Here is a 13,285-nt window from a genome sequence, read left to right as displayed (position 1 = left end):
AGATATAGGGCCTGTCCCAACCACCATGGAATCATTATTAAACATACCTGCTTGCTGTCACTTCACCCCACAACCACTCTGGTTTAGGGAATAAGCAGCACTAAAAGTGACAGTCACTTTAGCCTATAATCCATGAGCTCTGCAGTTTGGTGGGGAATAGGGTAAAGGAATGAATGCCCTAGAATGGCTAGTCACCCTGAACTTGTTCACACAAGCTCCTTACACACCAACAGGTCTTTACCATGGCCTGATATTAAAACACTGGCACTGGAAGATCTGGGCTGCTATTGCCAATTTCTATGCCAACAACATAGGCAACGATTATTCCAAGGCGATGCAGAGAATAATTGAGGATCCAAAAGCTCTCACCCAAACTATGCCCTCGCTGTTGTACCTGACTAATCTGTGCGCCACGCTGAAATAATCTGCACACACACATGCATGCAAGTGCATGCGTGAGCGCACATGCACACACACACGTACACACACATGTGTGAGCACACACACATAGTTTTGACAACCTTTGGTCTCCCCAATGGTTTCTCACATTTTTTACATTAACAGCTCCAATCGTGCTTCCCTCTGTTTCTGTGGTTTCTCTACAAAGGCAACCCAGAGCTCTGTGAGTTCACAATTTTTTCAGAAGTAAATGTTGTTATTCCTTTTTGTTATTTTTTGTAAATGTTAAAATACCGGATGTACAAAAGAATATATAAAGTGACTGTACAGTTTGAAGAATAATGATAAAATAAACTTCGATTTATGTAATACCCAGGTTAAGAGATAGAGCATTATCAGTGCTTCGGAAAGGCACACGTGCCCCTTTCTCATTTAGCAGAATAGTTAAGAGTGCAGGCTCATGCCTCGGGCTGCGTGTGTTCAGTTCCCAAGCTCTAGTACTTGCTATCTGCCCTGTGCTGAATTTTTCCAACCTACAACAAGGGAATAATAATAATAATAATAAAAACTGTCACACAGTTTTTTTCATTTTTAAAGGTTAATATATAGAAAGTATCTAGACAATTACCTAGCACATAATGTTTGCTATTATTATTATTATTAACATTACTGTTCCCAACCTCATTCATTAAACGGCAAGGGTAACCAATATTCTAATTTTGTGTTAATAATATACAATGTACTCTTTTATACTTTACCAACTACATATCTGTCCCTAAATAATACATTGTTTCTTTTGCATGTTACTGAATTTCCAAAAATAGGCTTATACTATTTATATTTTTGTGTGTCTTGTTCTATTTCCTAAACTTGGTACATCTTCAGATTCATACATCTTTATACATATAGGGGCGGGCAAAAGGAAGTTTACAGTTGTAATACAAATAAATAATATAATAATTAATAATACAAGAATAAACTGTGTTTTGCATACTTACAACTATAAACCTACTTTTACTCACCACTGTATAATGATTCTTTTCTTTTCAGTTCTGTCTAGTTTTTCACTCAACTTCTGATATATACTTGATTTGTTTTCTGTTTTCTGCTATTATGAGCAATGCTGTTATCCTTATATAATATTCTAACATGTCTTAGCCTTTTGGGTAAGCCACACTCACCCGGAATCTTAGTCTTTCTTTCTACTAGCCTTCTTATATCTCATGCTTCTTTTATATAAACATTCTTGGTTATTTATCATTTTCATCTTCATTTGAATAAATTTCTTATATTCATAATTACACCTTTAAAGTGTTTCTCCTCTCTATTAAATCTGTCCCATCATTGGTTGTAGCAAATGGAGTCAGACTTATCTTTTCTTTGAACTTTTTGAATGTGCTTTTCTATATTTAGGGCCCATATCAGGCACCATCCTGCAAAGGCAACACCTGTTGGGCATAGAATTTTAGTACAACATCCTAAAGGATTATCTCAGGGAGAGAGTTGGCAGAATTATAGTTGCATCCAGGCACTTTGGGCCTGGGATAGTGGGGTGCCTGGAATTGAGAGAAGTTGATCACAGAAAAAACTACCTTTACTCTCAATTTTGCTTCAGGCTGGTCTTATGGGGAAATCTAAAATGGTGCCCTAACTAAATAGTGCATCCAGTTTCCTGGGTTTAAACTATATCACGGGAAATGTCGTATCAGATTGTTTTCCCAGGTGTAGCCACGTGCTTCAATTCGGACTGTAGAGAAAGCTCTGTAGTCTAATGCCTCAGACACTAGCCTCTGACTACCCTGATCATTTGGATACTAAACCCATATGCACATTTCAGAAAAGAAGTTTAAAAATGCATGTCAATTATCTTTTTTTTTTTTTCCATTTATCTGGAGAGTATTATGCTAAGTGAAATAAGCCAGTCGGAGAAAGACAAGTACCATATAATTTCACTTATATGTGGAATCTAATGAACAAAATAATGAACAAAACAAAAACAGACCCATAGACACAGAGAACAGACAGCCTGACAGTCAGAGGGGAGGGGGGAGGTGAAAAAGGTGAAGGCATTAAGCAAAACTGATTGGGGCACTTGGGATTTCCAAAGATTGAGCACCTCAATACTTGCGATAGTGTAGAACACGCATATACTTATGTGAGCAAGGATTTAAAGGGGTTTTCTTAAGCTTCCTACTCCTAGGCCTTTGCACCCTACACTCCCCTCGATCCCGGACTGAAGCAGTTAAGGAGGTGGCGCAGCTTGAACAAGGGGTGAAGATATCACCTTATGGAGACGAGACATCCCCAGGCGACCAAGGTCAAAAGAATGACCTCCAGGACTGCACGCAGCTGCCTTCCCTTCGCAGCCTCAGTTGGCCCCATGGAACCCGGTCCCTCAGGCCACTCAAGACAGGCTCTGGATGCTCGCAGGCTGCCTGTCTTCTCGGTTGGTGGCCTCCTCAATAAACACCTCATGTCATTCAACCGGGCTTCCTCTGAATTGGGTACAGCGACAGGCAGCCCTGAGCCCCACCAAGGTTTCTCGGTAACAAAACAAGAACAAAAACAAACCAAAAAAACCCAACCTCATAGACAGACAACAGTGTGGTGATTACTGGAGGGAAAGGGGGTGGAAAATGGTGATGGAAGGAGACTTGACTTGCGGTGGTGACCACACAATACAATGTACAGATGATGTGTTATGGAATTGTAACCCTGAAACCTATGTAACTTTATTAACCAATGTCACCCTAATAAATGTAACAAAAAAATTCCAAATAAATAAATAGGTAGGCGACAAGGGTCAAGATTGCGGTGCAGGTAAAATATCTGTCAACAATGAAATGTAAAAATCAAAATAAACAAACAAGGAATCTAATGAACAAAATAAACTGATGAATTAAACAGACCCAGAGGCATGGATGCATGGAGCAGACTGAGGGATCTCAGAGGGAGAGGCAGGAAGAGATTAAGCAAAGAACTTATATGAGTATCTGCATAACCTATGGTCACACAATACTGAGGTGAAAGCCTGGAGGGGGGGCTGGAGTGGGGTGGAGGGGTCAATGGGGGGAAAGGGGGACACAGTATGAATATCAGCCCTATAAGGCATTCACATTCAGAATTTTGCCTTTGGAGAGGCATAATTTAACCTACTCAAGTATTATTATGTGATTTTCCTATCATGGCATTGTAATGTTCAAAGTCCAATTTTGAAACTTAAATAATTCTTTTTAAGATAATTTTTAAGCCCGGCCAGCGTGGCTCAGCAGTTGAGCATTGACGTAAAATCCATGAGATCTCGGTTTGATTCCCGGTCAGGGCACACGCCCTGGTTGTGGGTTCGATCCCCAGCAGGGGGCGTGCAGGAGGCAGCCGATCAATGACTCTCTCATCAGTGATGTTTCTCTCTCTGAAATCAATAAAGATATATATTTTTTTAAAAAGATAGTTTTTAAATGTCTAAATATGTAATCCAAAACTTGATTGGGCCACTGGCAATAAGAAATTGAGTGAATAAATTCAGTGTCTATTATGTCATGACCTCAGTGACATAGTAAAATGATTTTTCACTTTTATTTTTAAAAAGTAACATGAGGATATATATTTGTCCCCTCCAATATATCAGTCAATCAGAGAGCTGGTGTTTTTCCATATGCAGAAATAATACACTGTCATTGCTGCAGCTGAAAATATTAAAATTTAAATTACATTCCACCTTGCTGTCAGGATTGTATTAACCAAACTTAAATATACAAAAAATGACAGTGTAATAAAATACAGAGCATGATGAATCACTGAGCTTCTCTATTTCATATATGTGGAGAGAGGGTTGAATTAAGTGCTTGAATCTTCCTGCCCAAACTTGTCTGAATGTTCGAACATTTGTAGAAAAGGGTAAAAGAAAGAATTTCAATTAGCATCCAATTCTCCCCCGTAGAAGACATTTCTTGCTCAGGCAGGAGTTATCTTTACAGTAGCACTAAAATCAATTTAAAATGTATATTCACCATGGGCCAAGTAGGGGTAGGAATGGGGTGTGTCCCAAAGAATTTCACTGACCAGCTGCTCTAAGAGCTGAATAAGCAGAGCCACACTGATAAAGGGACTGGAACTGGACCTAGATGTTAGGAGGGACCTATCACCCCTCTTCTCCAAAACCAGAAGTATAGCAGCACTTTATTCCCCTTCCACTCAGTCATAAAGGGAAATTTTATAGCACATCATGGCAAATAAACAAATAACTTCTATGAACTTGGTAAACTGGCACTGTTACTCAACAGCCAAATAAAATATCATTTTAATGTATAATAAAGCATAATACCTTCAAAATATATTTTTTGGAGCACCTACTATGTGAATGGTACTGATCTACTTGCCAAGCAAAGAGATATCAAAAATAATAATACCTACCTTCATCACAACAGTCAGCAGCTCATCTAATGCTTCCTATGGGCAGTCACCCTGCAAGGTGGTTTATATAAAATCTTTCATTCAACCCTCACATCAGACTTATGAGATGGGGACAGTCATTACCGCCATTTTAACAGTGAGGCACAGGAGGTGACTTCAGTTACTTTCTCACAGGTATATATGCAATAAATAGTAAAGCTGAGATTCAAACCCAGGCAGTCTGATTCAGAGTCTACACTTTCCTGGAATCAATAGTCTAGTTGGATGAGACAGCCAATAACTTAAGTAAATGCAGTAATTAAAAGGACGATTTCAGCTCTGGCTGGTTTTGCTCAGTGGTTAGAGCGTTGGCCTGCAGACTGAAGGGTCCGGGTTCTATTCCAGCCAAGGGCACAATATTAGATGGGCTGGAGAGAGAAGATACACACTGCATTTGACAAGCATTGAGCACTTGCAATGCATCAAGTGCTCCTTTAAGCCTTAGAGATTCATGGTGAAGAACCAAAGTTCCTATCCCCATGGCGCTTAGATTCTGGTAGAAGAGACAGTTAAAAATAATGCCCAAAATGTACTTAAAATGGTACATTATATTCACAATTTTCTAAGTTTCGCAAAGGAAACGTAAGGAATTGGGATGAAAGACGATACTAGGAGCTGATTTAGATTGAGAGGAAGTGGTCAAGGAAGGCTTCTCTAAAAAAAGGCCACTTAAGATACATCCTGAAGCCCGGCCGGTGTGGCTCAGCGGTTGAGCATCAACCTAGGATCCAGGAGATCGCGGTTCTATTCCTGGTCAGGGCACAGGCCCGGGTTGCAGGCTCGATCCCCAGCAGGGGGCGTGCGGGAGGCAGCCGATCAATGACTCTCATCATGGATGTTTCTCTCTCTCCCTCTCCCTTGTTCTGAGATCAATAAAGACATATTTTAAAAATAATAATAATAATACGTCCTGAAGAATTAATGATGGTGAACCACAGGAGGAGTAGAACATTCCACAGGAAGGGAAGAGCATATGCGATGTAACTGAGGTATGACAGAGCTCGATGCTTTCCAGAAACTGAAAGAAGGCCATTAATACTAGATCCTAGAAATCAAGGAAGGAATAGTGAGAGGTGCCAAAAAAACCCAAGAGGCTGCCATGTGGAATTGGAAGGAGCACATTGGAAAGCAGGGAGACCCACTCAGGACAACATCCCTGTAGCCCTGCTTGGAAATTCTCCTGCTCGTATTTAAAACCAGGAGTCAGTAAGTTGGGCCTCAGTCACTCCATAACACAGCATTTATAAGAGGTTCAAAAGAGGGGAACCCTAGTAATCCTGAGCGTGGAGTAAAAAGACAAAGGCTTAAGGTCAGGGAATGTTTATTAACTGCTATAGCCCCGGTGCCTGGCATACAGCAGACACTCAGCGACAGTTTGAAGAAGTGAGCTGCACCGAAGCAAGCTGGAGGTGTGAATGCACAATTATTCACCAGAACGAAAGAGAAGGCCTCCGGAGGTTCAGCACCCCACATTATCTGTTGAAAGAAGCTGGGCTGGCTACATGTTTTCTAAGCTTTTATGTGCAGCAAGAATCACCTGGGGATCTTATTAAAAATGCAGATTCCCATTCAGTAGTTTGGGGAAAAGGGCCTTTGATTTTGCAGTTCTAATAAGCTCCCAAGCGATGCCGATGTTGTTAATCCCCTGACCACACTTTGAGTAGCATTTAACAAAGGCCTGGGTGATTCATATGCACATGAAAGTTTCAGAATCACTGCTCTCAATGACCTCTAATTAGGCTCTTTTTCAACCCTTGGGTTTGACAGTTCTAGTACTTACTTTTAGGAGAAATTAAAAAGATTAGGATTAATGCGTTCGCCAGCTGTCACTCATCTGCATATCAGCCATGGATGTCTGGGACTCAGGCAGACATCTGTCTTCCACCTCTGGGACTAAGCAAACTAGTTCACCTCCGAGACTCAAGAAAGTCATCTCCTTTTCTGTTTTACACCGTGGCCTGTTTGGGAGGATCTTATCTTTTAGTTCCTTTATTTCCCTTCCCTTCAGGACTGCATGGGCCTTAATCTAAAATTATTTTTTTCATTCATCAAGTTTAAAAAACCAGCTCCTGCTAGCCCTGGCCGGGTGGGTCAGTTGTTTGGAGCATAGTCCCATACAGGAAAAGGTGGCGGGTTCGATTCCCATCGGGGTACCTGCCTAGGTTGCGGGTTCCTTGCCCAGTCAGGGCGCGTACTAAAGGCAACCCATCGATTGTTCTCTCTCATATCGATGTTTCTCTGTCTCTCTAAAAATTAATAAATAAGGATTAAAAAAAAATAGTTCCTCCTAGATTAGAATGTCATTTTATGTGTTTGTTTGTGTCATTTGTATCTATGGGGGGGGCAAGGAGTAGTGGGAGTGCTTTCCAGAATATACAGCATAGTCCAAAGTAGTGTGTAGCCGAGACTCTGCCTGGTCTGAGAGCAACATTAGCTGCCCCTTAGTTCCTAACATAGCTGCCTTTTCAGTGCCTATTTCCTAAAGGGAGGCATGCAGAACAGTGATTCTCCAACTCTGCAGCGCATGAGAATCCCAGGAAGGATTTTTAAACACCCCAACACCCAGATCACACCCAAAACATCAGAAGCTCTGCGAGCAATGCCGCCCAGGCAACAGTGTATTTTCAAGATCTCCAGGTGACCCCAGGGGACACACAGACAAGGTTGAGGATCACTGGCCACCGCCTGGCCCCTTCCGTAAGAAATGCCCTCCCCGTGTAGCTGTGGCTCTTTAGAAACAAAGCTCCCAGCGCATTTTCACTGCATCGGTGGAAACTGCAACAGGGACCAGGCAGGGGGAGGAGACAAACAGACCAGTGGCTCCCAGCAGGGGCATGTGGCCATACCTGGGGACATTTCTGTCTGTTACAGTTGGGCAGGTGAAGGGTGCTGCTGGCACCTTACTGAACTGAGTCCAGGATGCTAACAAACATGGGCCCAAAATGTCAACAGGGTCACAACTGAGGACCCCTGCCCTGGACAGACACAGACGCGGCCTAGTGCTGCCCCACATTCCCCACCCCCTGCACATTTCCCAAACCCACATAAAATTAGCATCTGACCTGACCAGAGCCACCAAAATGCATCCCAATGGACCCGACTGACTTGGTGGCAGAGGGTATTTGTAATGTTCAATATAAACTTACCGCAACCCATTTCTAGTGTGTGCGTGCGTGTGTGTGACATACGGGGTGGGGCAAAAGTAGGTTTACTGCTGTGGATGTGACAAACGCAGAGCTTACTCTTGTATTATTATTTATTTCCTTATAATTGTATTACTTTCCATTCAAACAGCTGTAAACCGGCTGGGGCCCCGCCCTGCGCATATGTATATATATTAGAATTTTGAATGGAACAGCCCCGCAGCGGTGCTTGGGATGGACCGGAGACCCTGCCACTGATCTATCACTTCTATTAACATAACAGAGTTCATGGAAAGATGAGTGGTTCCCCTCTCTCTTAATTCCCTCTCATTCCTTTGTTGAATTTTTAGTGGCACATTATGTAACTCCCACCAGGCTGCAAATAAGCTACAGTCAAAAAAGTGACGGATGCGAGCACATGAGCTGTCACGTAATAAAGATAAAGATTTCTTCCTCCGAGAATATATCGCTTTATGGAGAGACACAGTCTGCCTGAACTCGTGCAGTTATTATGAACTATCTGTAAGTGATAGAAAACAGGCCTGTAATAAGCTTTATAAATGAGTGCCAGGTAGTTCCTAATAACTAATGCACACTGCACGAAGGAAACTCTCCTGAGGCATGGTTCCTGGAATCGGTTATTCAGTATCAATTACCAGGGAAATTTTCTTAAGCGGGAAATGGAAAATTACAGATGCAAAGGCCCAAACACATGAGCACTGTATGTGCATGGCCCACTTAGGGACATGGTCACTGCAGCATTGTTTGGTCATTTCCCTCCCAGCAAAAGTCCTCCCTAAACACCCCAGTACCTCCCACGTGGATGTGGTGGGTGAGGGGAGAGGAACCACAGAGAAAACAGCAAAACTGAGCAGCACAGGAAGGGGTAAGGGAAGTGCCAAACTCCAGCTTGGCTTATCACAGTTTTACCAAGGGCCGGCCCTAAATACAGCTTGTAGTTAACATTTATTGAATTATTTCTACGTGCTGTGAACCGTGCACAGCACTTTGCCTGTAAGATCTCACAAGGACTTTGTGAGAAAGGGATTATTACCCCATTTTACCACTAAGGAAAACAGAAGTTTGGAGAGGCCACAGTATTTGCCCAAGGTCATATAACTATAGAGTGATGGAGCTGTTACCTTAACCTCAGTCGATCTGACTCCAAAATCCATGTGTATAACAACTGTGTGATAAAAAAAAAAATTTAAGAAATGCTTGGGAGTCAGAATTGTAAAACTAGAAAGAAACTAAGAGATAAAATACCCCCCTCCTTTTAAATAAAGAGAAAACAGTGCCCAGAGGTATAGGGTGACTTGACTAGGGACACACAACTCCTAGTCAGTTACTTCTATTATATTATCTTCAGTTAAATGTATGTTCCTTAGAACAATTCAGTGTCAGGCCCCCACAGTAGGTAGTCCTGCAGCCCTGAACTAGGTACTAAGAGAGGGAGAGAGAGGAAACAAAGATCCTATTATTTGCAATGTCAAGAAGCTTTCAATAGAATGCAGAATAAGGAAAATTCCCATGTTTTGGTGATTTTATAATACTCCTAAATCAGGCAATTTAATATAACAAAAGCTGTGTTCATAAGCACAGAAAGAAAAGGGAGAAATGCTATGATCAGAGCCAAGGGAGAGAAAGAGATGTTTCCTACAAGAGGTCGATGCATTTCCTTCACTAGAAGCCTCTTGGTGGTGACAGGAAAGAATTTGCCACCCCCAAAGTAACCTGCAGATATGTGGGGTTCGGCACTAAAGATGTTGGTGAGACATGGAAGGTTCTACTTATTCGCTAACAGGCGACACCGCCTAGGACAAATCCTCTGAGCTCCATATCGTGGCTTCTTCGTAGTGTATGACAAGTTCATATTACGTGACTGACCTTACAAGGGCACTGACAGGATTATAAATAAATGTTTGCAAGGTACTTAAAACAGCATGAACCCAAGTCGCATGCAACATACAAAGTTCTATAATCATACAGAGGCAACTGCTTTTGGAAAAGTTTTGATGGATCCACCCTTCAAATTCTACAATATCACGAGAGAATGTTAATGTTAGCTTTTTGCCAACTGCGAAGTTTAATAAAATGTGTTTATTGATTTTTCGAGCATGAAAAGTTTACATAGTTCTCACGAAAATCGATCTTATACTTTACAAATGTTTGGTTAGCCTCAGAGTTTTGATGAACTCAGAATTCCAGATTCTGTGTGTGAATTTTTACATAATATCCTGCCTCTACCATGCAAACTATGCACACAGTGGTATGAGAAGGAAATAAAAATTGGACAATGACTTTGCTAGGGAAGCAGAAATCTGAATGCTGGTTAGGGACTGTACTCTAGACGCAACCATTTGGCGCCTTTCCCTGAAATTGTAAGGGCATAGTAATTTTTATTTATTTTTTATTTATTATTATTATTTTTTTAATATATCTTTATTGATTTCAGAGAGAGGAAAGGAGAGGGAGAGAGAGAGATAGAAACATCAATGATGAGAGAGTCATTGATCGCCTGTCTAGCCCACAATCCAGGCCTGTGCCCTGACCGGGAATCGAACCCTGATCTCCTGGATCTTAGGTCAACGCTCAACCGCTGAGCCACACCCGGCCGGGCAGCATAGTAATTTTTAAACTGAGAACAGGAACGGAATTCAGAAGGAGCTATTATTTGCCAGGGTTGTGGGATTAATCTTCCTCGTGGTCTTCTCCAGGGAAGCCCCTATTCCTTCCCTCAAACCACAGGGTAGGACATCCATGCACTCAGCACACTTCTAGCAGCAAACAGAAAGTGGCCATTGGGGTAAGAGGATCTAAGGAGAGTCGAAGACTCTCCTATTATCAGAAAAGCCCACAGATATGAAATGGTCAAGGTGAACACACTACTTTATTGGGAGTATGTCATTATGGTTAAGTGGCGTTAGGAAAAACCAGGTCAATTAACCTCATCAGTAATCCAGATTCCTTAGGAGTCCAGGAGGCCTAAACTGATCCGTACAGTCAGGTCCTAAAAAAGGAAAGAGAGCACTTAGGCGCAGATCAAAAGGAAAACATCAGGGGGCACAGTAGTTGTGTACCATGCGGAAACCAAGGCCATCACAAATGAGGGAGCGAACTAAGGTTAAACTACAGCAGAAAGAAAAGTCACAGTTCGATCGCTTTTCAAGAAAGGCATGTCTTCAGCTGAGCGATAGCAGGCTACACCCAGATGCAAAGGGACAGAGAGATGTATGCAAGATAAAAGCAAAGGGACAGCTGCAGCTACGACAGCAAGCGCTGGAGTTAAAAGAGAATTCTCGATTCGTTTCAAAGCAGACTATGTAAGCACAAAGGGAGCTGGAGAAGCCCCTGCCATGAACATACTTCTAGAACCATTATTTTCAGATGCTAGACTCAAAAGACAACACCTCTAGGATCAATAGAGACACATCCCGTTTAGTAGAGACTCAGCTTCAGAAGAAGCCCCACTGAGCAAAGAAGGTTTATTCAAGAAAAGGCACTGACACCTGTGGTTGACTATCTGTTGGAAAATATGAGGTCGGTTCTCTACTGCGAGCCTCACACCAAAATTATTTCCAGAAGGATTTCAGAGTGAATCAAAAATTAAACCCTGAGAGGGCTCAAAGGAAACAGGAGTGAGTCGTTTTCTGTTTTGTTAAGGCAGAAAATCTTTTTATTTTTTTTTTTGGTAAATATATATGTTTTTATTGATTTCTGGCAGAGAGAGAGGGAGAGAGATAGAAACATCGATGATGAGAGGGAGTCATGGATCGGCTGCCTCCTGCACGCCCCCTGCTGGGAATCGAGCCCGCAACCCGGGCCTGTGCCCTGCCCGGGAATCGAACCTCGATCTCCTGGTTGACGCTCAGCCGCTGAGCCACACTGGTGGGGCATGATGCAGAAGATCTTTCTAAGCATAAAAGCAAAGGCAGATACAAAAAGGAAAATGATATATATTTAAATACATAAAAGTTCAGAACAAACTGGGAGGCATTTCCAACATAGATTGGAAAGGGCTAATTGTCTTTGATATATGGAGAACTTATTAAAAAATCAATAAAAAATGATAAATACTTCCAGTAGCATAATGAACTAAATTAAGGTTTGGCAAACTATGGTCCATGAGCCAAATCTGACCTACTGGCCATTGTTTTAAGTAAAGTTTTACCGAAACGCAGCCACGCCTATTCATATATACATTGCATAGTGGCTGCTTTTGCACGACAATGGCAGAGCTGAGCAGCTGTGACAGAGAATATTTAGCCACAAAGTCTAAAATGTCCTCTGCAATAAAAGTTTGCCAATGCCTGAACTAAAGAGATGAGTAGAGAATCACAGAAGAGGAGAGACAAGTGGCCAATCTATTTATAAATATAAATTATACGATGTACTAATCATTAAAAAGTGCAAATGACAAAAATGAGACACCCGGTTCACCCGGTAAACTGGCAGTGTTGTAAAGGTTCAGGGAAAGGTGTGCTCTTAACTGCCCTTGGGTGCGATGTAAGTAGGGAAACTCTTCCTTGGGGACATCATGGCAATATGACCAAAGGCTTTGCACATGATCATAACCCTCAGCCAAGCAATTCCACCGCTAGGATCTCATCCTGAGGAACTGAAAGCTGTGCACAAATGTCTGTACATTAGTGTATGCCTATAGACATGAATAATAGTGCGAAAGTGAAAACAATTGTATTTTAGAATATTTTAATGGCATGGGAAATACTAACAATGCCACTTTAAGTGGAATATAAAAAGTCCAGAGTGGGGGTGAAAGAGCTTAGCCTCCAACCTTGAGTTCTGCTGCAATTCAGACACATCTAGTGTCATCTGACAACTAGCGGGGTGAGCCCAGCAGAAATGGATTTCACGGACAAATGAGGAAGCTCCTTCAACAGAAATGATCTGGAGGGAAGGGGAAGTTACACAGAACGAATGTCACCAGGAATGACACCTTGACCTAAAACAAGGCCCTTTTCATGGGAGACCTCTGAGTCTCCACCCCCACACCTTAAAATGGGCACAATAACCCTGCCCTTGCTCCACTCACCAGCTTACGAGTCTCAATTAAAATGTCACATGGTGCCCTGGCCAGTGTTGCTCCATGGTGGCAGTGGCCACCCACTGACCGAAGGGTTGCGGGCTCACTCCCTGCCCCCCATTGGGACGCCTGCAGAAGGCAACCAGTCCATGTGGCTCTTGCATCAATGTTTCTCTCTCTCTCTCTCTCTGCCCCCCTCCCCTTCTCCCTTCCACTCTCTCTGAAAAAGCAATGGAAAAAAATATCC

This window comes from Miniopterus schreibersii (genome assembly GCF_964146895.1).
Source record: "Miniopterus schreibersii genome assembly, chromosome: X".
NCBI classification, from domain to species: domain Eukaryota; kingdom Metazoa; phylum Chordata; class Mammalia; order Chiroptera; family Miniopteridae; genus Miniopterus; species Miniopterus schreibersii.
This window is presented reverse-complemented; position numbering follows the sequence as displayed.